Source organism: Passer domesticus, chromosome 2 (genome assembly GCF_036417665.1).
Source record: "Passer domesticus isolate bPasDom1 chromosome 2, bPasDom1.hap1, whole genome shotgun sequence".
Taxonomy (NCBI): domain Eukaryota; kingdom Metazoa; phylum Chordata; class Aves; order Passeriformes; family Passeridae; genus Passer; species Passer domesticus.
This window is the reverse complement of record NC_087475.1, coordinates 108,690,832-108,717,653: the sequence shown is the minus strand read 5'-3', so window position 1 is coordinate 108,717,653 and position 26,822 is coordinate 108,690,832. Positions and strand designations below refer to the sequence as shown.

Genomic DNA, 26,822 nt, shown 5'->3' with positions numbered 1-26,822 from the left:
GATTAGTCTTTTTTTTGTTACATAAAAAGATGCTTTCCTGTCGGTCAGGAACACTTCTGTTCATATTGATACAGATCTCGTTTTTTTTTCTCCTCACTTTAATGAAAGGAGAATGAGGCATTTCAGATTTTATTACCACAGTCACTGCTGAAATGTGTATTAAATTAGAGATGTGCCAGTGCTGGATTCTAACAATAATTCAGACAGCTATGGAACCACTACAGACATGTCAGTCTCTTCTCTCTGCTTAACATCTGCTTCAAATAAATCCAAAGGAGATACTGGCTCACCAAGTCCACACTAAATCCTATTAACTTAGAATAAATACCTTCCTAAACCACCTCTTATTAATGATAGATATCTATAAATGTGGATATATTCATAAGAAACTAAGTTTCTGAGACCAAGCACTGCTCACCATTAAATAATTGTTAGCTACCATATTACAGTGCCTTGATTCTTGAGCTACTTTAAAAAAAAATATTAATTTAAAGAGGAGGATAATAAAGAAACAAACAAAGCTGAGAGATTTGTATTTTCCTGTTAAGGTAGCAGCAGAGTTGGAATGTCTTGGGGTGTATATGAGCACATAGGTATCCCTCACCCACCTTTCCTAAACCAAATTTTGGGTTTTGGGAGCAGGACATCACAATGTCTCATTAACCCCTCCTGACCAAAAGTAGGACAAAACAAAATTTTAAATGTCAAATCACAATAAGTCTCTAGAAGGGATACTGGAGAAGGGGGAAGAAAATTTCACCTTGCAACATCAGGACGATGGTATTTAAGTTTATTTGATTAGCTGTTATTAACAAAATATTATATTAACAAACACATACAAATATATATTAACTGTGTCCCTTTTCTGTTCTTTATGATGTATTTTTCGGGCAGTATTTTCTTTGATTCCTTTTCATGAGAATTAAACTCATGTGAGAAGTGCAAATAACCAGGCATTTGCATCAGAAATTCAACTATTTGAAACTACAACACCAAAACATCCTTGTGTCCTACAGTAAAGCAAAAAAGTCAGAGCACTGTTGACAAACAGGAAAGCAGAAGAGGTTATGGAAACTGAGGATATCATAGTCTCCTCCAAGCCACTGGGCAAACAGTCACAGGGACAGTAAGTGATACATAGCAGCAAATTTTCCTGGTGGCAGCAGGAGCCAGGCAGGTCCCAAGAAATACGGGTCACTGAGGCAGCAAATCCCTGTTCAGAGCAGCACTGAGCTAAACATACTCATCACACATGAAAAAGTCATGCCTCTAGCCCACCAACTACTGCAGGAGACACGGAGAAAGGCCAGGCTATGTTTGGGAATGCAGTAGGGCAGCTGTCAGAAGAGATCCTGCTGCAGCGGGGCTAATGGAAAGTACTTTTTTGCCCCAACACACTGGTTAGAATTTGCTTTAGAATTTGCCTGTTGGAAAACAGCAGGGGTAATTATGTTTACCATGGGCTACTAAATAGCAACTACCCTCAACAGTACAAGGCCTTTTCAAAACCAGGTCTGTGCAGGGAGGAAGCTCCCTTGACTTGCACTGCCATTTGAGTTCAGACATTTCTCCTGCCCACATGATTTGCTACACATTTCCAATTTAAATGTCTCATATGAATGCACACTTTTACACAGTTATAATAATAATTTTTAATCATCTGAGATTGATTTAGCCCCACTTTTTAATATGTTCTTTATAGTCTACATCCTTGTAGAGGTTGGTGGCAAATTGCTGCAGTCAGAAAATATGTTACCATAAATTTTGAGGCAGGGCAAAGAAGAGTCAGCAACTATTCCATGGTGTTATAAATACTCACTTTTTACCTGATTTGAATATCACAAAGGGGTAGAACAAGTCATTTTGGCCAAGGGAAAGTTTATGATGACTGGGAGATCTGTAAGCACATCAGATTTACCCTGATGTCCAAGTAATGTCCAGGCTCAAGTGTTTTACTGACTCAACTAACAGTTATGGGCCTCTCTTTAATGAGCAAGATTGTGATATGTTAGAGATGCCCCAAGAGGGAGCAGAAGGTGTAGGAGTGCCCAGAGCAGAGCCATCACCCCGGGGTCCATTGGCTGAGCTGTACCAAGCAGCACAAATGCAGTGACATGTTGAACTGGCTGTGTTGCTTCTCCTTCTTGCCCTGCACAAGGCAAAGATACACCCAGTGCTGCCCAGTGGCCTGAGCTATTCCAATGATTTTAGTTCTCCTGAAGGCTGAGCTAAAACTGTGTGATCCTCCAAGTATTTGGTATGCTCAGTGGAAATATGCAACCCTTATATTCTTTTTTTGAGTGAAAAATTAGGGGAGGGAAAGATTTTATTTTTAATAACATTCTGTCAAACCTAAACACATATGGGAATACAACAGCTTTCCAGAACAAAGTTTTCTTTAGAAAACTGTTCATGCCCCCAAGGCCTGAACATGGATAAGAAGACCCTGATAATCACATCAGGGTAGCTGCCTGGGAGGAGGTAAGCCCAGTGTCTAATAGCAATTCAGCTCCCATATCCTAGGTGACTAACCCAGCCACAAAACTGTTAAGTCTTCTGGTATAGCTTTCATCTCCCAGCAGAAACCTTTAAAATACCCTGGTTTCTATCTGCTTGGACTGGGAAACCTTTCTGAGACCATCAGTGCTCTCATTCAGGTCTTGTTGAAATGCCCAGGAATCATTAAGAAGCCACATGAGGAGCCACTGGTCATCAAGTTTCTTGGGTTTTTGTTTGAGTTTGTTGTTGCTGGGGGTTTTTTTGTTTTGTTTTGTTTTTCTTTTTTTTTTTTTAAATTCTCACAGGACTGTATTGCAAGAACATGACTGCATTTTGTAGTCTAGAGACTTTTAAAGGACTGAAGCAGCAGCACAAGAGAGAATAGAACACTGAAGGGCAAAAAAGTCCTTCTATCTCTGCTGTTAAAATCCCACGTATAAACAAAGCAGGAAAAATGTAGGAGCAGCTTGGGGAAAAAGAGCCAATATAGTTCATACATTTTGCACTTTCTCCAAGAGCCAATATAGTTCATACATTTTGCACTTTCTCAGATTGGTGAGCCCTACTTAGTTAACACTTCCACAAGGTGTTAATCAGCTCCAAGGATAATCGTTCTTACCTTCTGAATTGAGAAATGTTCCAGGGCAAATATCTGTCACCTCCTGCCATGTAGCTTTCTAATTCAGGGTGGAAGCAATGACATAGCACATTACCAGTTCTTGTTGGGGCCATAGATTGATCCACATTAGGAGATAACAGGGACAGGATTTCCAGCTTTTGAGAAACACTTGCTAAAGGAACTATTGAAGTTTTCATACTAAAAGTGGTACAAGACAGCTTTCCAATAATGATTAGAATCATGAAAAAGAGGTTAAATATTTATATTAACAGTTTATAACACAAAGCCAGAGTTTCTCCTCTCATTTTCTCAAGTCCTTATCTCCTCAAATAGGGACTCTTGAACAAAAAAAAATTAAAGGCAGAAAGCAAGTCTAACTAAAACACAGAAAAGTGATGAGGTATTTGAAAAGAAATGTTGCAATCAATAAATAACAATTTATAAAGATATTCAAATATTCACATTCTTCTAGTCCTGTTGCTAGAAAACTCCTCTGTTTAAGGCAGAGCTCCCCACAAAAAGCTCTCTGTTCCAGGACAAAAATCGTTTCTCCTGGAACACAACTGTGCTGGTAGCAATGCTTATGCATTTCAGCTAATGGAATATGCTTTAATTATCCAAACTCATCCACAAACTAAATGCTCAAAATTATAGATAATTTAGCAGCTCATGAGAAGGCAGATGAATTTCAGCTTTTTCTTTCTAAAACATAGATGATAGAACTATCTGTAAATGCTCATGGGTTTCATACAGAAAGAATCAGGTGTCATTAAGTGATATTTTAAACACACTAGTGCAATCTTTGAGTATTCTATGGAAAGATATTTTACAGAGGTTCTTAGACTAGAAGTAGGATGCAGAAAATTGCCGTGATACCAGGATCATTCATTTGAACACAAACTCTTCACAATTTTCTGTGTTTAATTCTATTTCTTTCCTCCACGACAGCGTGGATGGAAATTTTAAGTAGTGTATTCTCATCATGATATAAGATATCCACACTTTCTGATGATGCAGATTTATGTGTGTAATGTGTTTGTACATATGTATACATGAATAGATGTGTATATACATACAGACTGTACAACTGAATATATATATACAGACACAACTGCATATATATGTACAGCTGTATATTCTGTATATACATACAGAATGTACAACTGCATCTGTATGTGTGTATATATATTTGTGCTTTTCTCTTCAGTTTAGGTGGAGTGCAAACTGAAGAAGTTGATAAGTCAAAGCATTGCACAGTCACATAGTTTTCTTGCTGCTGCTAGAACAACACAGCCACAGCTGGAGCCTGTTTCTGTTTTGGGATCCACCACTTACAGGCCTGTGGGATGCATGACTGAGGGCTGAGAACTCACATCCGTGCCCTCAGTCAGGGCTCCAGACGCATCTGCTCCCCCTCTGCCTTTTGGCCTGCTGGGCAGCAGCAGTTTTTATGCAAAGGCTGCTGGTTTGCTCATCTCTGAAGGAAACTACGAAAAAATCACAGTAAGATGAGAGATTTTATGAATCTGGTTTCTTCAGTGACCACAATATTTTTTTTTTCATACCTCAAAAGAGATAAATTAACTCCCCAAGCAGTGTAGAGTTAGTAATATTTTAATGGCATCATCAAAAAAAAAAAAAATTAGGTATTTCTAACATTTTTTGGACAGTATCCCACTAACACCCTCTGTGAAAACCCAGAGCACCAGGAATATTTGTCTACAACCTTCCGCCCAAACTGTAACTGGAAGACAACTTTTTATGTCATCCTAGATTGGCAAGTTCTTGTAAACAGCTTATGGGCGACACAAAATCCAAAAATAAAACATCTTCACAGTGAGTATCATAGTTCAGTGACTTCAATTTGGCATAGCTTGGGTGGATTGTGGTCTAATTCAGTTTATGCTTGGACCTAATCCATGAAGAACACGGTACATGGCAATTCTGAAATTTTACAATGTTAGCCTCACTGTGAAATGAGCTGTGGACTAGCACTGTACAGCCCTGCTGCTTCTTATTGTGACTAAACCCACAATTTTTGCCTAATTTGCTCTGTGTCCAATCAGATCCTCCATGTCAATACTAGAATATTTTGAGAATTATGTCTGTTTGTCTGAGACTTTCTTTTGTTGCCTGGACCACACCTGGATTTGTGAGGGAATGCTTTGCACTATGAGATAGAGGTTTAGGGTCTAGGGTCAAGCCATAACAATACAACTGTCATAGAGCTGTTTTATTATTTTTATTTTTTAATTGTTTTTGTGTGAATTTTACATTTGCCGGCAAAAGGGTTAAGGGAAATGACAGCTGCCAGATTGAAATATTTGCTATTGTGTCATGATGGTAAGCACTGCAGTTGATCAGTTCACCACAACGCCAGTCAGCCCTGGGGGCTGCCTTTATCAGGATCCAAAATGGAACACCTTAAGATGTGTAGCAGCCACAAGATTAATTTTGACAAATGCTTATATAAAGTACTCAGTCTGCAAAAATGAGCCACTCATTCCAGCACACAGCAGCTGAGACAACACAGCGCATACTTTATTTCATATATTTGTTTCTTACCTGAGGATGGGAGGTCCCCTTGCAATGCCCAGGCAGACACCATCACTATTCTAGAGGAATTACCTACAAACTCTACACCTTGTACATGTGTTTAAATGTGAGTTGCTAAAGATCAGGACATGGCACCACTTGTGACTGTTCTTGCTGACATATATGCTAAAATCTTAGTTTCCTGAGTTTTCTGCCTCAGTAATGGTTCCTGCTCCAAATAGACTGACATCAATTATCCAAGTGCCCATCCTCCTTCTGCTCAACAGAGTCTTGTGCTGCAGATGGTGCAAATGGCCTGGCACATGCAAAATCCAGTATGTGACTCTTAAAGACTACCAAGGCAGAGCACAGACCAAATATCAGGTTCAGTGGCAGAGCTCTCTGGAGGTCTTTGCCCACTGACAGCATGTCTGACTTCAGACAGGGCTATCAGCTTTCCACTTCTACAGGAGCTGTGCTTGCAAGTCTTTGTACCTCATGCTTGGAAAGTCCAGACAAACTGCCTGAAAATGGGATTCCAGATGGAGAATCAGGCACATGGCCTGAAACAAACGTTGACTTGATGTAGCCTTCCTTTTCTCAAAGTGCTTTGGAACAATTTCTTGAGCAAAAAAAGTACTGAAATTGCTATCAAGGTAACATCACAATTACTATTTCATTTTAACTTGTCAGCAGCTTACTTCTTCAAATATTTAGAACTTTTGAGTACATTCAACTAACAATTTTCTGTGAGACACTGTGACTACAAATCACAGTGCTTGGCACACCAAAGCCCAATGCAATTTCCCTGACACTGATCACCTTTCAGAAAACATAGGAGTTAAATTAAAAGGGTGAAATATTCCTGAGAGCCTCCAAGTTGCCCATGTCCCTTTGCAAGGCTCAGTACCTCAAATTCTATTTTCCTTTGGGTATTCACATATTTTCCCAAACACAGAGTTGAAGTGTGGTGCATAGCTCATAAAACGTAGTAAAAACCAGAGTCATCCAAAGAGGGGAGGAGTCCTCTAATTACACCCTTCTCCCTTTTGATAAAGCTTCATCAGCACCAGCTTCACAGAGAGAAATTGTGAGACCTGAAGTGTGGGCCTGTTCGTCAGTAGTGAAGTCTCAGTCACTCTTGGCTGAATCTCCTGATAGGAATAGTCAGTACAGAGCAGGTACTGATAACACAATAGAAAGGGAAAAAATGCAGCACCTGCAGAGACTTCATAGCTACTGTCATCAATAATCATTGTTAAAACTCAGTAAAAACAAAAGAATGAGGAAAAAAAAAAGTATGTTACTGTTCCCAGCTCTACTTTTTACATATATGTAATGCTGGGAAGCTCACTTCAAAGCATTTCTGTAGGACTGGCACCAAAATAAACTTCCACAATATGTTTGTGAAAAGCTTCAAACTACAAAATATAATATACCTTAAAACAATATTCCCTCTACCATGAAAGATTCTAAAGAGTACATATATTTCTTCCAAAATTTTTTTTGAGGTATACAGTTATAAAAAGTAGGATCTTGCTGTCTGGAAATGAATTTTCCAGGATAAGTGAACATGTACTGGTAACAATGTTTTTATTGATTTTAAATAGCAGTAAGAACCTTTTCTCTTTAGTTAAATTTGAAAAGAATAAGTTTTTAGTGATTCTGACAGTGATGCCATTTTGCTTTCTGTTCTGTTACATTAAGCCTCCACACTCATCAGAGCTCTGTGGGCTGAGTTCCTGGTTATATTTCAGTGTTATATTCTTGATTACCACACTTTAAGCAAAAGCAATAGTCTAATTAAAAAAATATATATTTGAAGAGAGAGACAACAACAGGACAGCCATCATATGGGCAACATAATGCATTTAACAGTTACAGTACTTATCATAAATGATATTGTTGACTAATAACAAATAGACTATGCTTTAATTGATAGAACAGATAAAAACCACTGTTCTGTCAAATTAAACTCTGGCAAATGGGTCCATCAGCCCTTTCAAAATACAGCCTAGGAGGATTAAGGTTCATGTTCCAGATGGCCCAAAAATAACCACTAAAAGCTTCCAGCTATGCTTGAATTAAGAAGCCACAATATGCATCCAAAAATTTGACACACTATGAATTAAGCACACAATGATGAGGAATTGAAAAAAAACAAGGATATTAAACAAAATTGGAAATGTTCCTCTGACTTTAGATATCTAATTTTGACACTCAAATTATAAGGATAATTCCCCATGGCATCTTTTATTATCAGGAAAATAGGAATTAGTCCTACCATTTTCTGTTTTCTGGAGGAGTCCGTTCTGTGCTCTCTTCAGAATCCCAGCTGGTCTGGCAGCTTCATCTAACACTTAAATGTGAACAGCACAATTGATCCCCTAAGACTTACAAGAACCATCACTAACTATGACTGTTTCAGATCATTAAATGTGTTACTGGTGGCTATTAAGGACATTTAGACAAATAGGTTTGTTATGGCATCCCATAATTCTGCTTTGCATTACTTGAGAAGGGGACACTGAATCCTCAAGGAAATTTTTTTCTTCTTTTTCCCCAAATAACTGAAGATATCAGATGAAAGTAACATGATTATAAAAGGGATTTTCAGAGCTGGCAAAGGGATGGAGACCAGAAGAGTCTATTACAAGCAGTTTTACAAGTTTTCCATTCCAATTCATGAACCAAAGCTGTTCATTTTTGACCCGATTAGCTGAGTTGCCACAGATCTACCATTCAGATTTACAAGGAGAGAGAAATTAAGTGTTTGTATTTTATGAAACTACAAAGATAGAAAAAACAAGACTAACAATTTAGTATTCCCTTCTATTGAAACTACAAAATATACCCAGCAGAATAGAAAGATAAGTACACAAATGAAATAGGACATGCATTTCTCCAGTCGTGGTATGAAGCAGTCCCCTGGGATAAAGATTAATGCCTAAATAGCAGATACAAACTTTACTCTGAGCTATATCCCTGGTACATTTTTTTGCAAGCCCATACCTGATGATAGTCCATACGATAGTTCAAATGCCAGGTATGAGAGATCTGATTCCATCTGGACCAAGACTTCTTTATTTGCACAGATAATTAGCAAGTTTTCCCAAGGCCTGTGTGAAGCAATGGCAGCTGGTCAGGAAATACATGCTTTCAAACTTAAACAAACAACACAAGTTCTCCCTAGAAGGAAATAAAATGGTGAAAAAGCAATCAGAAAATTATCAAAAGGGAGAGATGCTACATTTTGTACATTTTGAATAGTTATTTGGGAAGTATTTAAAAGGAATATTTTAATATTTTGAAAAATGCTTGGGTAAAGAAATATGAAAGAAATATTTCAAACAGCCATATTCAGGGAAGAGGGAAACAGAAAGAAAAATAATCCACTGAGGAACACAGAAGGAAGTGACATTAGTCTTAAAAATAAAGTCCCTTTCCAAAACACGTCAAGGAAAAGACAACTAGGGAAGACATTAGTTGTAAACAGTTCCTAGGAGGGAGCCAGGGATTCATAGATTCATCTTTCTACAGGAAGAAGACAAAAACAAGCTGAGAAACTCAAGCATAGTAAACTGCTAAATTAGAAAAGTATTTATTCATGTGTCTGGTCTGAAAGAAAAAAGGCATGAAATAGCAAGTGAAGTGAAGACAAAGGACCAAACCACAGACATTTCTGACTATGTAAAGCCTGCAACATAACATTAATTTCTTATAATGAAGTCCAGAATAACTTAGCAAAAATATGAAAGCTTTACCACAAAGCCTGATATTTTAAGGTACAGCACAAATACAAACAGGATTTGATCTGGTCCCATTGTCATACTTTTAGTAAAGGCTTCCTGAGGAGTCAAACCAGGTAGTTTTTACAACCTGGAATAATGAAACACTTCCAATTTGGAGATCGTGCTGTAGATTAAGGTGATGCAAATGTTGAAGTGGGCGAGGAGACAGAGTTACGTGACCAGAGACCTCAGGGCTGGCACAGGTGTGACTGTGGGATCAGCTCTTCATGACTACTGTTTTGTACAAGTGTGATCAACACAGCAAAGAGCAATTTAGGATAATTTTATAATGAATCACATTATTTTTTCCTTAACAAAAACTCAAAGAATGTTTCTCTGTTTATGACCACCCTGCCAAACAACTCATGCTGCCAAGCTACTCCCTTTAGCACTATCACTGATAAGACTTTCAGACTGAGGAAGAATATGAGCATAATGGACAAAGCTGAAACCATCCCCTTTCCAAGGTAAGAGATTTTTTTTCTTTTTTTGCCGTGGTCTTATATAGTATTCAAAAACAAAAAAAAAAAAAAAGGTTCCAAAAAGTTGCTCAAATTAACAGATGATTTTTCCACTGCTTCCTTGTGCAAAGTATACACGGAAAATAAGGCTTCCACCACATTATTAAGCAAGGTGCTGCACACCATGGTTCTGTTTTTAGTGCTTTGAACATTACATTAGACAGCCAATAGATATCCAGCAGTAAAATAGACTGTGCTCTGTTCTGAAAAGGTTTTATACTATCATCAGAAGAAAATAATATTTTAAGGAAGGTAACAACAAAGACACTCATAAAATTATAAATAGATGAGAGCACCATGCAAAAGAAGGCTTAAAGCCCCCAAATTAGTTATCCTATGAACAAGAGAAATAGATATGTTTCCTTTGTGAGGCATTAGAAAATTTTCCTGCGACAACGACTATTCCTTTTTTCCCTTTCAGAAGTGCAAGAATGTCACCATGAAAAGAACAGCAGTGGAATTTAAATTTAAAGAGAATGAGAACATTGCTTCCAGCTATTCACACTCATAATATGTGAAATTTATGGACAGAGAAGACAGCACTGAAATTAGCCATTCCTTTCTAAATTGAGCTCAGGGTTCTAGGGCCTATGTAACAACTTTATGCCTTTTAATATTAAAATACAGGCAATCAGGAACCATAGATGAAGACATCACAAGAGCAAAAGTTGTAAGACTTTTGTCTTCCTTGATTTATAAGGATTAGTCCTTCACAAAACCAACACTGAACACAAGTGGAAGATTTTTGTCTTTTTTCTGCAAACTTCTTTTTTTTTTCCCTACTGTGATGTAATATTCTTATGTTTTGTTATTTACAACAATAAACTCAGGACAAAAAAAGAAAAAAAGCTCCACAAGCTCAATACACATTAAATGAAAAGGTATTAAGCTTTGCATGTCACTGAAATAAAATCCACCTGGTTCCACAACCTAGCAAAATCAAGCTGGGGAGCAGAATGACCATTTTTACAGGGCACTGACAAGCTTCATTTGCTAAATTAGCCAAGGCTGTTGAATCCAGATAGCTTTGAATCAAGAAATTAATTCAGTCTGATGACAAAAAGATGAAGCAATTTCCTAGCTCTATACAGCCTATTATTGCTAAATTTTGTCTGAATTCTCAATTGCAATGTAAAAATATAAGCAAAACCCTGTTGCTCTCACAGCTACCAATTAAAATTTCAGAAATCAGAAGTTTCTGCTTATTTTCAAACACAATTTGTATGTACATAATGAGTATAAGTAATACTTCTAATGGATTTTTCCTAAATATGTAGTGGAAGAGGGGAAATATGTGACTTGGACAGGTTTTAATGAAAAAACTTAAGGATGAAACCATAGCTGTACTCTCACCTCAGTCAGATAGCAAGAGTTTAGCAAGAGTTTAATTGAAGTTACCAAGTCCTGGAAGAGAAAAAGTATAAATAAAGAAAGAACACTGAAAGAAAAGGGACAAGCTGAAACTTTACTAGGAGTTTCCAAGTTAGACTCTGACAACATTGTGACAAAATAAAAAAACCTGCGAGAAAAAAAACAAAGGCAGCTCAGCAAAATTGTGGGTCAGTCCATCTCAGGATGCCATGGAGTTTTACTCTTCTACATCTGACTGGAAGATGTTTGGCCAGTACAGATTCATTGAGAGAAAGCACCAGAACAGTGAACATAAAATCTCCACCCAAAAGTAATAGTCCCAGCTCCTTACTGTATATATTAATAAGAGATAATTGTTGTGTCCTCCATGTGTAGTTTTGTCTTGGCACAACAGAAAATGCCTTCACAGGAGTCACCCTAGGAGCTGAGTGTTAAAGCAAATGGAGTAGGAAGCTGTGCTATAGTTAAGAAATTAAATTAGTTTTTATCTTCAACCACTGCAGTTTCTTTTGTATTCTACTCTTGATTTTAGGTGCTTTGTACAAATACCATCATGATGGTGGTCCAAGTTTGTGAAAGGTGGTGTTGGGCCTGGTGCCAAGGAGATTTGCATAGAAGTACGTGTACATTTAGCAACTAGTTTTACTCCAGCTAACACTTATGCAACACAACTTGGTTTATTATTATAAAAAAATGTAATGAGCCTCCTCCTTACTTGCCCCCTGCACCCCTCTCAAAAAAAGAAGCTGGTTATTAAAAATGAAAAAAATTATCACTGAGTAACAAAACTATAAACCTTGGTGAGTCCCTAGAATCAAGAAACATCAGTAGCTCAAATTCTAGTTTTCCTAATGGTTGGATATTGAATGAGTAGAAGCTGAGGGAGAAAAGCTAGAAATTATCAACCTTTAGAGAACTTCTAAAAAATTTTCCCCATAAACATAATATGGAAAATATCTTTTTGCCTCTTAAGGCCTATGCTGACTTGCTCCACAGTTGGATTCTGCATCCGAAGTTGCCATTTCTGAGAAAAAAAAAATTGAAAAAATATATTAAAAAAAAGGTCAGGTAAGCTAACATGTATGGTTTGCAAAATGTTATCTAGTCACAAAGTTGTCATTTGTAGCAGGGTGTTTTCTAAGTCACCTTTACCAGAGAAAATGAAATGAAACTATAAAAAACTAATAAACATCTGCAGGTCTGGACACCTTCCAATAAGGCAGAAAAAGCAAAACTCACAAGCCCTAAGAATTCAAGGTTTGGGAGCAGTTGTACCTTTCTTCCCTTGAGGTAAAACACCTAAAGAAAGACAAACATTGCTCTTCTGTTCAGGGCTCAGTATTTCAGGAAGACAGTCATAGTCTCCCAAAAGCTGCTTCAGCCCTGGACTGATCTTCTTGACTCCCCAGTGTCACCCATGGATACTTGTGATGCCTTTTGCTCCCACACATATCTACAAATATTTGAGAAAAAATATAGTGTCGTTTGGCAACTCGTCACAAGAAAATTGTCTGCTATTTTGTCTAAAAAATTTGCATCTTTAATCTGAGGGTGATCAGATCTTCTAGGTCTTGCATTTGGGACTGGGGAGGATTGTTTTTGTTTTGGTCAGGAATGAGAGTAAAAGAGTGCTTTTGTTTCCCTGTTTTCTAGGTCAGACAAACAAGCCCTGCAATTGCTGTGGTTAACTGCTGTCTCAAGCTGGTTTCTTTTAGGTATTCTAAGAGAGCAGGGGTAGTCCAATGTAATTAAGCAAAGAAACTGGAAGTCCTTCTTTGGACCAAACTTACTGCTTCTTCGCATCTCCTGGCTGGGTAAAGAAAGCTCTCAGAAATCAGGTCTTCTCCTCTCTGTCTCTAGCATGCTGCCTTCCTTATCTTTTCTCAACTGGACCCCTCTGCAAGTCCTTTAGTGAGAAGGCAGCACGACAGGTTTTTTGGTTTTTGTTTTTTCAAACAAGCAAGCCCAGCTGCTCTCCCAGGATACTAGGGAGCCTTTTGCTTTGCTGTATTCTTGAAGTTTACCAAATCATAAGGCTAAAGCAGAAGAAAACATTCTCATTTAAGAAGCCATAGCTTTTGGCATAGTTTTTCATTAAAACATACTTTGTGTGTAGAAATCCTGAAAAAATCTGAACTTTCCTAGTAAAAAAATTACCTAGTTTCTGCTCATCAGAAACCCTGTGACAGGGTGTGTATAAACAGGATTCTGGCTCAGAACAGCCCCTCACAAGAACTAAAAGAGACAAGCTTTACTACTGGCTCTGAGGTTATCATCAAGCTTTTAACTAAATTAACTCTAACAACTAATTAACTAATTAACTCTAGCTCAGGTTATTAGTCCCACCTGCAAAATGTTTCAAGGTGGATGGTACCTTGCTAGTTTCAATCTGAGTGTACAAGCATTACAGAATTATATCATTATTAAGAACCATGAGTTGCTTTGACTGCAGGGCTCACTCCAGCGAGGTACTCACAAATAACAAAATTATCTATGATAGGCTTAGATTTTTCTTCTTTTTGTTAAGTGCTTTCTTAGGATCTATGCTAATAAAATGCCAAGACACACTTCTCTCAGTGAACAGTTTAAGTTCTTATGGAGCACAGTAGTCAGACAATTGATAAACTCTGGCCAGCTCTTCCCATCAACTGCTTTTCACAATTAAAAAGCCCACCATACACCACCAGAAAAAAAACAAAAACAAAAACAACAACAACAAAAAACAAACAAACAAACAAAAAACACAAAAAAAACCACACAAAAAACAAAAAGAACCAAACACCTCATGAACCAACAAAACCAAACAAAATCCAAAAACCTAAACAAACAAACAAACAAGAAAACAAAAATCCTAGAGGAAAATAATATATAGCTAGGAAATTTTGACCCTTTTTCTTACATATTTCCAACTTGTAACAAAGTCAGACTATGGATACATTCACAGAATTCACAGAATGACAAGGTTGGAAGAGACCTTCAAGATCATTGAGTCTGACTCATGCCCAAACACCTCAACTAAACCATGGCACCAAGTACCACATCCAGTCCTTTTTTAAAAACATCCAGGGAGGGTGACTCCACCACCTCCCTGGGCAGACCCATCCAGTAGTTTATCACTCTTTCTGTAAAAAACTTTTTCCTAATATCCAACCTGTATTTCCCTTGGCACTGCTTAGGACTTTCATTCTGTCAGTTTCTTTTCATTCTGTCAGTTGCCTGGAGAGAGAGACCAACCCCCACCTGACTGCAACCACTTTTCTGGAAGTTGTAGAGAGTGATAAGGTCACCTCTAAGTCTCCTTTTCTCCAGGCTAAACAATTTGATCTCCTTGTGACTGCTTATCAGGAAAACAATAAAGGAAATAATTTAGAGAACAGTATTAATCAATGCTTCATAAATTTGATTGTACTCACTGTTTGTTTTGAGATAACAGGTAACATAGAGAACCTGTATTTTTTTCTTTCATTCATGCAGCTTCCTACTTCATCAACCAATAGCTTCAATATTTGATACATTTATTTCAAATCTACAGCAACATCAACAGTTGCCTATTAATTTGGCAGATAAACCCTTTACCTAAGAAAGACTTTCACTTTTCTCTGTTGTTTGCTTCTTCTTTCATAAATTGGCAGTGTTATCACTGGTACAGTAGTTACTGGCTGTTATGCCATCAGCCACTGAAAAAGAAACATCCTGTTGGTTCAGTTCTTTCATATTCCTTTGGTTTTCATAAGAAGTCAGAGCAGCAAAATGAGAAATATTGAAACAGCAGCAGAACTGCTAAAAGAACTGAGGTCTTTACTTTGTCCTCTCAGAATAATGATGATATTGTTAATATAGTTCTTCATCCAATATAAAGTCAAAACGAATATTGATAATAGTAATCTCAGAAATATGTACTGAAGCAATACTTATAGCCTTTGAATAATTTCAACCTTTCATAAATATTTTTATATTTTTAAAAATTTGTTTAAAAATTACTACAGCACATTTGATCTTTGGCCTTTAATCTTCAATGCTTCAATAGAAATAGTCTTAAGTAACTAAGTAAAATGTAATGTTAAACAAGGTGAAACTCAAGGAAAGAAGTTTCAAACCATATTTTTAATTTTATTTTCTTCCTGTTTGTGCAAGTGCACTCATCTTTTTGTTCTTTAATAAGGGAAATTCATGTCAAATTATTTTTACCTAGTTGCTTAATTCTTGTGTAATATAAACCTCAGAAATTTGACATTAATTTGTTCCCAGTCTCTTCATGCAGAGATCTGGTTGCATTACTCTGCTCCTTTGGTAGGACAAGTAACAGCACAGTTCTTACAATCATCACCACACTTATCTTTCAAAAAACCTCAATGCTTTAATGTGAAGAGAACAACCTTAGGCCAGCACTGTTTCCTATCCTTTTCTGAGGTGAGAGGAGGAGTCTTGGGAAGTTTAAGAAAGGGTCTAAGCAGCACTGTGTTGTCAACTTCACAGAGTCAAAACAACTATTCAGCTACTTCTGATTTTCCAAATGCCCGATAAGCGCATCCTCAACAGTTTCCTAGTGTTTTCTGCAAGTAGCCTTCATACATTCATATACCCCTGACACCAACTTCCTAAGCAAAGGGGCTGCACTCTGGTGCCTGGAGCACTGAGAAAAACAATTGGTGCTTATGAAATATCTGCAGCTTTAGCAAGACAACAGACAACTATCATCTGCCCTTGCTACACTTTGTACTCCTTGCTTTGACAGCTTTTTAGGAAAACCTCTCGCTGCCTTCCCAGACTTCTTTGGGGACCTCTATTTCATGAACTTTTTACCATACATTTTGTTCCATGATGCAAAGAGTAAGAAGAAAGCAGAAGCATTATAAATTGTTCAATTTCTTTATATGCAAAGAAGAAGGACATTTTACAGAATAGACTTGAGGCCTGATTCAGCAACTTCAGGTACTTAATTTCATCTAAGAAATACATATTCCCATCATTGCCAATTTCACAGAAGAAAAAACAAACAAACAAAAAAAAATCTCTTAACAAAGTAAAAAGTTTCAGAAATTAGGTAAAACAGTAAGGTATAGTGTATTGTGAAACAGTCTTCTGGAGCAAAAGTGAAAAGAATGTTAGAAACATTCTACTTCAGTGAAAAAAGGACAATTAGCACTAGAAAGATTTATTGCAGTCTGAATACTGAGAAGCCTGCATGACCCCACTAGTTTTCTATTATCAATTTTTATCACTCAAATGTTCCAAACTACTTCATAATAGAATTGTCCAAATTCTACAGTTGACATGACAAGTGGCTTTTCAGGTGTTGACATTACACCTGGTATATTCTATAACTTCTTTTTCTCCTCTAAACACATCCTTTCAAGTATATACTGTCTTCAAATAAAGAGCAAAACAATGCTCTTTTCAGACACAGAGGAAGCAGTTGCCCTTGAGATACTTCTCAAATGTTGCTGGAGTTCTTGGAGTCCATGGGGATGCACTTAGGGTAATGAGTTCTTCTGGGAAATGCAGACATTTTAATGGTCCCAGAAAAGCTTTGCAAGTTCATGCTGGCTTTTATGAAGGCAGATTATATGTTTTTAATTTATAGTGGTTTTGCTGTGGTTCTTCAGCAGAAAACGCCCTTCCCCACTATCCAGCATGTTTGTGTACCCATGCTTGAACTACATTTTCAAATTATTAGTTGTCATAGGACTACTGAATTGATGGTATGGGAAATTAAGTGACTGGAAAACTAAACAACTTCTTCACTAATTCTTATTGTTTTAAACTGCTTATTTGAATTCTTTTATATATCGCAAATCATAGTTTCCCACCAGAGAACAAAAAGCTTTCCACATGCCAAAGAATTTAAGTTTAAAAAGGAACAAAAAAAATTAGATTCATCAGCTATGCCTGATTTCCAGTCAGTGGCCCTTAAATTTTAAGAGTGCAACTGAATGCATGCACCTTAAATGTTGGTGATTGTCAGAATTTACAAGCTTGCACTTTTATTGTTTTCTCTGCAGACACCCTGACTGTGATTGATTTAACTGTGCTGACCTCCCAGCTGTGACAACTGCCTGTTCTACTGTCACCTGCTAATAATGTTGTATATTTAGCTGCATCCCCTAACTGCATAGATAGGTAGATGTCTAATAAGTTATTCAGCCTGGATTTAGGCAAGACATCAGAGATTTTGTGTCCTAATAACATTCCCTTAAGCCATCCAACTTCTTTGCCTTTTAAGTTGTTTACTAACGAAGATAAATGAGCTTGCCTAGGCAGGACAATGACAGTAGTTGGCAGATACATTGCTAACACAGATGACCCTATTCAATTTTAAAATAAAATAAATCTATGCTGGTTTTTTTTAATGTATGACTTATTAAATTACTGATATGGAACTTGTCTGCCCCAGATTGCAGGGCACCGCTAATGCATCGAGCAGCAGACACCATGTAGCCTTAAAAACAAAAAAGGTTTACATTAAAATTAACATGAAAAAGAGACAGGTTCAGATAGAATGAGAGATGAGGGGGAAAATACAAAAAAGTCTTGTGTAATTGCTTTCCGAGAACCCAGTATGCTATCAACTGCAATGATTTACAAAGCAGCTGATGACTGGGAAAAACAGCTATGACACATTAAAACTATTCATTTAGAAGGTAGAATCACAATGCTTCAGAAATTGCTGTATCCAAAGAGGTATTGTGGAACTTCCATTACTAGATGCACTCAAGAACATAATGTGAAAACATTATACTTATTTTTGATTAGACCCATAAAAACTATTAGTTTGAGGCTAAAAATTTTTCAGCTAGAATTGGGAATTTAGGAAGTCATAGAATAATTTCATAGAAAGGCTTGGGTTTGAAGGCACCTTAAATTCATCTAGTTCCCAATTCCCTGTCTAGACCAGATTGCTCAGAGCCTCATCCAGTCTGGTCTGAAATATTCCCAGGAATGAGACATTCACAACTTCTCTGGGAAACTGGTTTCACTTTCTCACCTCCCTCACAGTTTAGACCTTCTTTCTAAAATCTAACTTAAATCTTGTCTTTAAGTTTAAAACCATTCTCTTTTATCCTATTATTGTCTGCCCATTAAAAAAATTGCTCCCACTCTTTTGTGTAAAAGCTCTTAACGTACCCAAAGGCTGCTCTAAGATCTCCCCAGAGCCTTCTCTTCTCCACAACTGAACACTTACAACTTTCGCAGGCTGTCTTCAGAGGAGAGATGCTCCAGCCTTCTCATCATCTTTGTGGCCCTCCTCTGGACTTTCTCCAGCAGGTCTATGTCCTTCCTGTGCTGGGGACACCATAGCTGGATGCAATTCTCCAGGTGGTCTCACCTGGAGAAGGTGAGCGGAGGGGCAGAATTCTCTCCTTTACCCTGCTGCCCACAGTGCTTTGGATGAAGCCCAGGAGTGTTTGTTCTTCTGGGCTTCAAGCGCACATTGCTGGCTCAGGTCCAGCTTTTCATCCATGAGAACATCCAAGTCCTCCTCTGAAGGCTGCTCTCAAATTACTTCATCTCTCAGTCTGGTTTTATGTCTGGGCTTGCCCTGACACGGGTGCAGTACCTTGCACTTGGACTTGTTGAACTTCATAAGAGCTTTGGATTCTGTTTACTCTTTCTTGTGAAAGGTGCAACATGCTGCTTTTAGTAAGGTCAACAAAAAGAGACCTTGCAAATTTATATGCAACCACAATTCTAATCCGGTTCATGGGGAGCTGACAAATAATAATTAGTATGAGCTCGCAAAACAGCCCTAAAACTATTTAGGATCTCACTTCCAGGTTGGGTGGACATTTGGTCCAATCCTTACCAACATAGACCATGTGCCTTTCCTTACAGCAGCTCCAAATAGAGAAGGTCACAATGCAGTCAGTGAAGGTCTATACGACACAAAGATTCAGTCAGGAAAAACTGTGCAAAATAACAAAGTGAAAAGAAGCCTTACCAGAAAACCCTTGAAAAATACCAGCATCCAGAACATATAAAGGCACAAAACATGGGTTTTTCTGAATTCTTCAGGCTTTTTTTTTTACATTTCTAACAAAAACCAATGAATGCCATTGTTCATTGCACTATAAGTAATGAAATTAGAGAGACTAAGAAATAAGACACCTATTGCTCAATCTGTCAAGTAATTTTCATTTACTCCCTTTTAGACCAGCTAAACATCATGGGCCATCCCATTTGCATGGCTGTAATAACTCAGTTTTTGCCCCATCTCTTTAACAGTAGACAAAATGGCATCCAGGCAGAAAAAGGGTATATGGAAAACAAAACACTTCACTTGTAACAATTTTTAAAATTATGTTCTACAGCTATTTGGCCAGGCCAGCAAGCAGTCAGTCTCAGTGAAAATTTCCTCTTTCTCTGTAACCAAAAAGATATTTCATTCTTTAATCTTCAGATATTTGTTTGATTTGTTGAGGAGTTTATTCATAAAGTAAGCCCTAGTTATACATCAGAGTCTGCTCCAGACTTCCCATACTCCCCAAACTGTGCACAAACACTCTGATGCATGAAATAATCTCCATTGTTCTTCATATTCTGCTAGCAATAATACAGAATGTTTATAAATAACTAACATATTGCACGGATAAAATGCAAATCACCATACTAGTCAGAAAAATACTTTAATGTGGCCTGCAATGCTAATCCTACCCAGTGATTGCTCCCTCCCCGATCCCTACCAGTTTTAGGGCAGCTTCTTAAAGCAGCACTTGAATAGTACTGTAGGTACAACATAACACAGAATTCTGTGCTGGACAAGTCTGAATAGAGTCAGGGAAGTGCCAAGACACTCTGCAGTTTCTCCATTTCCTAACAGCAAAAACGTGAATAATACTCCTAATCCCAGTTTCCCATCATTTGGCCTCACATGTACATTGCAGAAAAAACATGCAGAGAGGTCCCAGATGCTTGTGCTAAAGGCAACTATAAAAGTTCAAGCACTCAGTTTTTATAGAACAAGATGAGATAGTTGGACAACTTCAGACTGGAGAAAGACAATGAATTCTGCTGCATGAGTGACCAGAGAGCTGGGGCTCAAGCATGCCCTGTGGCTCTAAACTGAAATCACAGCTGAAATCTGCAACGTGATCCCAATCGCAGTCACACAAAACACAGAAGTCAAACAGGTTCCAAGCTTGCAACCAGAACCTCAGGCACAGGAGTGCAGCATGAACACAAAGAACAAGATCCAAAACATAATGGCAAAATGTTTGTCCACATGTAATGATCCAGTAATACATGATTTAGCTACACCATGTTGTGCTCAGTTAAAAAAGATTTTTTTTTTTTCAAAATGATGGATAATTTTTAAAATGCATATTTTTAAGAAAAAAACCAGAATGATTCTCAGACTCCATCTTCTGCTCACTTATCTCCAATGTTTTAGGAGATGATCATTAAAAAGCAACACTTCTCTTACCTCCTTCCTGAGGTAACAGTTAATTCTGACACACTATATCTAACCAGTCCAAGAAATATTGATATTCTGACACAAGACATAGTCAAGCAGAAGCTAAAATGTTTAAAACTATAGAAACATATGTAGAATGGAACACTTAATTCAGCTCTTGGTAGCTGCCACATGCTGCAATTGCTGCATGCTAACACCAATCTACTCACTGTTAGTCTAGATTTCACTAGCCTATGTCCTAACAAACTAAATGCTACCTGATATAACACTTGATTGCAAAAACCATTGTCTTTTTACAAATGGGGGCATAGATCTGGGAGCAGATCTATTATCATATTCAATTTAAGTTTCTTTACACGTTCTCATTGTTTCTGAAATAAGACTGAATTTTCTGTCTCATCCACCAACACATGCCCAGTGAAAATCAGTAATGTTACTTCAAGCATTGCTGTTTTAGTAACAAAAAGGAACTCACTCATGCTATTTCATTTCAGTTTCATTACAGAGGCCAGTCTGAGCAGAAAAAAACAGCATTTCCAGCCATTTGGGTACAGCAACTTGCCTGCAGCTTTGCATACGTGCAAAGCTGTCAAACAGGGTTTTAAGAAACAAATAAGGAAAACTGAGATTATGCTACCAGGATTTCCAGACAGCTCTAATTCCAACACTTCCATGCTCCTTGTATTTATTGTTCTGTTAATAGCACTATCCTCAGAAGCTGCCCTGCCTATCAGGCAAAATATTAAGATAGACATGGTGGTATGAAAACATTGAATCTGAGCTTTTACTCATTAAATGGTCCAACTGGCTTAGCAGGTATGAAAAAAAAAACCCCAAACAATTGTGTGGAATACAGAGAAGACAGAGGATGACAGAAAAGCCAGAAAGAGAATTCAAGTGTCCTGCTTAAGAACTGCTTGATAAATCAATTTTTAATCAATAACTTCCTTTTTGTGGCTAATATAAAGTTTAAATGAACTTCAGACAAAGATAAGTATACTTTTCTTAATTGGCATCCAAATTATGCTCTCTGTCTCCTGCATCCTTTTCTAAACTAAAAGCTGTGTTGCTTTGTGACAGCCTTACTGGGAACTTCACTGTTCTGTTTATCCACGAGTGCAAACTTGTGACCTTCCAAGATCCACTCATATTACTTTACAGTTTTAGACCATTCCTGCATTACAGCCACAGATCCTAAAGCAAGTAATCTTCACTCGTGGAAGTTCAGCTGCCTTAAAGAAAGTGGCCATAAAAGTTACTCTGATAAGTTGAGATTTGTGGGAAAAATTAAATAGAAAAAAGATTGGCCTATCTAAAAAGGAATAGTATAATAGAAGAAACAAATTTTTTTCTGACACTGCCAAACTGCTTTTTATCTTTCTGAAAGACACAGCCAAATAGAGTATATTGCTTTGTTTACAGGATGTATTTTATATATTAATTTCTTATGTACATTGTAGTGGGGAAGTCTTCTGCACATTAAAACAATTCCACAAGCAGGAAGACTCTCTGCATTTACCTAGTGTAGAAAAAGAAATATAAATGATACCTTAAAATATAAATTCCATTTATTCCCAAATGAGACCTCTACTTCAAACATAATTTTTAAAATTTAATCTTTAACTGAATTGTGGAGATACAGTGGTCAGTATTCTGAATGAAGACTGTTTATCAAAACAGAGCCTAAGAGGTGATAGAGTTCTCTGTGTGATTCTCATTTATTCTGAAAACCCATTCAGATTGAAAATACAGCATCAGCAAAAGTCAGGGTCAATGTTTAAAATCTCCATGTTCAGTTCTGAGACTGCATTAAAAAGCAAACAGTTCCTGATAACTTGTATATTTTTAAATACTATTCACTCCCATATATCCTCTTCTTTCAATAGCAGATGCAAAAAACTAGTTTTTGAAATATCTCAACGTCATATCTAATAGGTAAGACAATTCACAGTCTTACAATGCCTTTCCCTTCACTCCATTCTCTCTGAACAGGCCAATAGCTCTTGTCCAGAAAGACCATCCATTTTCACAGTGACAGATATTGATTTTAATTAAAGTAGCAGAGAGAAGCTGAAAATATTAAGCTCTATTCTTTCACGTTCCAGGGAATCAAAATAAATGGTACTGAGAATTTACACAGACACAGCCGCATATTTATGCCTGTGTCAAAAGCTACAGCCAGTCTGCACAAGAGATGCCAAGAGAGAGCTCCAAGAGATTTAATTAGTATAGAAAGCTGATTTGATGATAAGTACAACGTGTAATAGTCTTGGCACCAGCAACTCACCAGGAGAAGTGAGTCCCTATTGCAGTGAAAAACTTGATGGGCAGCAGTAGTCATTTGATTTGTTTATATAACCAAGCAAGCTGTTTTCCCCCTTTGTTTTTTCCCCCCTATTGTTTATTCCATGCCTGCAAAGAAAGAGAGTGTTTGGGTTAACATCCAGCGACTCACAATTACAACTTGAAACGCTTGCCAACTGCATAAATCTCAGGAGCCATGAAAAGGAAAAAGGGTTTTTCTTACAATAAGAGACCCAGGCACACAAACATACACAGTACAGTCTGCTTCTAAGCTATGTATTCTTGCATGTATATCCCCAAGTTTCAGAAAAAATATTTCAATTCCAGACTTGGGAGAAGTAAGCAGGTTCAGAAAGGCTGTGTTGCATGTAAACTTGCAAAACATGATTTTGTTGAGGGTTTGTTTTTTTCTAGCCCATTAGAAACAGCATCTTGTAATACAGCTTTGCTGCCCTGTGAGAACTGATGAAATCAGGCACACAGCAGACCATTGGGTAAGTGCCAGATACAAAGGACTGCTACTCTAATGATTAAAAAAAAAAAATCTATTAATCTCTCAACCTCCTGAGAGGTCCACCTGATCAATGGGCTAAAATTGGTTTTAAATGTGATCCCTCTGTATTTTAAAATAAGCTGACTAAGGACAGTCTTATGCAGTCTATCTTCAGCCTTTTAAAGATTTCATATCTCCACTGTTATGTGGCTAGATTAACAGAAACTTTTCTGTGTGTTACATTTTCTCTGTAATCCCTGCAGTAAAATAATGGGATTTACCCAATGATTGTCATATGTAAGTACTTAGATATTAATCAGCAATTTTACATATCAGGGCAATTTTTCCTACTTTCTCTCAAACAACAGAAATATGTTATCAAATCCTTAACAGCCCTGTTCCATCTGTAAATCCATCTGTTTTTCTTAGTAAGTGCCTTTAAAATACTGATACCTTTGGGGAAAAAACCCATTGCAAGTAAACAAGTTTCATATACAGCATTTCAGTTTTGAATGCAAGAATTCATGCTTTCAATCTGGAATTCCACTGCATTCCTGTAACAGATATCTCTGTCTTGCAGGTTGCAGCATAATCTTGTCACCTGAATATTTAATCGTTTCTCTACAATACCTTTTGAACAGATACCTCCCTTCAATAAATGAAAGATGTAATAGGGAAGATATTTGGAAGCATGAAATTTATCCATCTGTTCTTTTCCTCCTCAAGGATCTGTGAATTTGGTTATTTCTTTGGTGTTCCTCTTGTTTGATTATCTTTATCTTATGGGGATAGAGATTTCAGGGTACCTGATGTGACTGTGGCTCCTTCTGGAGCAATGTGTTGAACCAGCTTTACTGCTCCCACCGCCTGAGTGACAGGTAGTGAGCACAGGTGTCTCTCTGATAGGGTCACAGAGGAAAACCAGCTACTTCTGATGCACCCTGAAATAAAATAAAAGCAATTCCATACTAGTCAGGAGAATCATCCAAACCAGTGACGCTTTTTCCCACACAACACTAAGAAATTCACCACATACAATAGTCTTCTGCCACCTAGAGAGAGAGACTTGGCAGAAAAAGAGTGTAAAATTAGCAATTAACAATTTGCATTGAAAAAAAATTGTTTCCACTCATTTTGAGCTTTGACAAGGGAAGCAGGGTACTAATATTTCCAGTATGCACTGTCTGGGGTAGACTGCAGCATAAACACTCATAAACCCTGAAACTAATTACTGTTCTTCTGTCCGTCAGAGCAGACACCATTGTCTCTGCATGAATATTCATTAATCAGACCACTGTACACTGCAAGCGAGTTCATAGAGGCTTTCCTCATCATGAAATGCAGATTAAAACTTACTACAGCAAAAATACAATTGTAGTGCACATTGCTGAATTTTGCCAATATATCCCAATCTACTCACGGCACCACTGGAAATTCTCAAGATATGTCACTTCTTGGCTTGGAGTTAGTTAATGACTGAAGGAGAGGACACAAAGGATTTGGGGAAGGTAAATTGAAGCATTTACCCACCAACAGATTTCCCATCAGGGAATGACCCTTGAATCATAGCATGAACAGTAGAAAAAGTGCTTTGGAAACCTTGTGCAACTAAGAGATGATTATCCCAATAAGTAAAAGGAATGAGGAATGCTGAATTTCATGCTACTCCGTAGGATGCATTGTTAAAATTTTTTTTTTTTTTTTTTTAACCAAAGACATGAATCTTTCCAGGTTTACAAGAGCTCTATGTCTCACTCTCAGCTGACAGAATACAGTCACCTTGGGGTTATATTGAACAGAAGTAGCTATCGATTAGGAAAGTGTTTGCAGATTAGGAGCTTTGCAAAAGAGTTGCTCAGCAATCTCTATTAATTGGATATTTTCAGCACTTGAAACTTAATTTCTATTTCCATTCAAGTGAGTCAATGTTGTGGAAAAAGCTAGAAAAAACAGGTCTGGCACAATAAAACTGCAGTTCTCTTCCCATTTGTTTGGATCAGTCTAGGCAAAAGCAGAATGTATCTACCTTCAGGCTAAATAACCACTGGCCTCGTGTTCCGTGAAAAAACTGTAGCGGTTTCCATTTGGCACTGTACCAGGGATTCATGGATTGTACCAAGTTTACAGAATAACAGCTTGTCTCAGAAAGAAATCTCTGTGATTGCCTGGTCCAAACCCCTCAGCTCATTTGGCGCTGTACCAGGGATTCATGGATTGTACCAAGTTTACAGAATCACAGCTTGTCTCAGAAAGAAATCTCTGTGATTGCCTGGTCCAAACCCCTCAGCTCAAGGTACAGCAAGTCGTCCAGAATCATGAACAGCTGGGTTTTGAATATCTCACAGGCTGAAGGCTCCACAACCTTTCCGGGCAGTAGAGTTTCTCTTTATTCCAGTGTTCTGACTCTGTCTGTAGCGAAATGTTTTCCTTGCGCTGAGCCTCCATTTAATGGTAAACCATCCCAGCTCTCAGCTTCTCTCTATATGTCCCGTATGTACTCACCTAATCACTGTGCCTTTTGCTCAGTATATCCATATCTCCTCTTCTACTGGAGAAGAAGGATCTGGACACGGAACTCCTGATGTAGTGGGCACGACTAGAGCCAAGGGTCACCTCTCTTGAGCTGCTGGCAGTGCTCTTCCTAATGCACCCTGCTTTGCCACAAGGGTTTATTACTGCCTCATGTTCTATGGTTTTGGTCCACTGGGCTCCCCAACACCTTTTTTTCAAAGCTGCTTCTCAGACCCTGGTCTGTACTGGTGTGTGGAGTTATTCTCCTCTGGATCCTGCACATGTCTCTGTTGAACTTCATGAGCTTCTCCTTGGTCCATTTCTCCAGCCTGTCAAGATCCCTTCAAACAGCAGCACAGACATCTGGTGTATCCACCATCAGATCCACCTATCAGACTTTCGGATTTTCGTCAGATTTTCTCAGGCTGCACACTGTCCTGTTGTCTAGGTCAGGAAGAAGAGTACTGGCCCAAGTGTTGATCTCTGGGTATCCTACCAGCGACTGGCCTCCAGCCACACTTCAAGTCACTATCACAATGTACTGAGGCCAGCAGTTCAGCTTCTTTCCAGTCCATCTCCCTGCCCACTTGTCTAATGAATTGTTTTATTAATTTGTCTACTCTTGGCCACCTTTTAGACATCAGGATCTCCAGAAAAATCAGGTTGTGTTCAATCCTGTTTCTAGGAGGATGAAGCAACTAATCCTTACAAACTGTAACATAAATATCCATTATTTGGCTGTGCTGGAACAAGATGACTGGTCATA

At 37.8% G+C, this 26,822-nt stretch overlaps 1 long non-coding RNA gene across 1 annotated transcript in view; it reads right to left on the bottom strand.

Annotated features, from left to right (window-relative positions):
* The window catches only part of LOC135294813 (uncharacterized), a 146,652-nt gene that overhangs the window by 21,160 nt on the left and 98,670 nt on the right, over nucleotides 1–26,822 (bottom strand). The window contains exons 3-4 of the long non-coding RNA XR_010356827.1: nucleotides 8,666–8,772; nucleotides 7,938–8,012 (exon numbers count right to left, since the gene is read on the bottom strand). This is a non-coding gene — a long non-coding RNA (uncharacterized LOC135294813). The remainder of the gene's footprint in view (nucleotides 1–7,937; nucleotides 8,013–8,665; nucleotides 8,773–26,822) is intronic.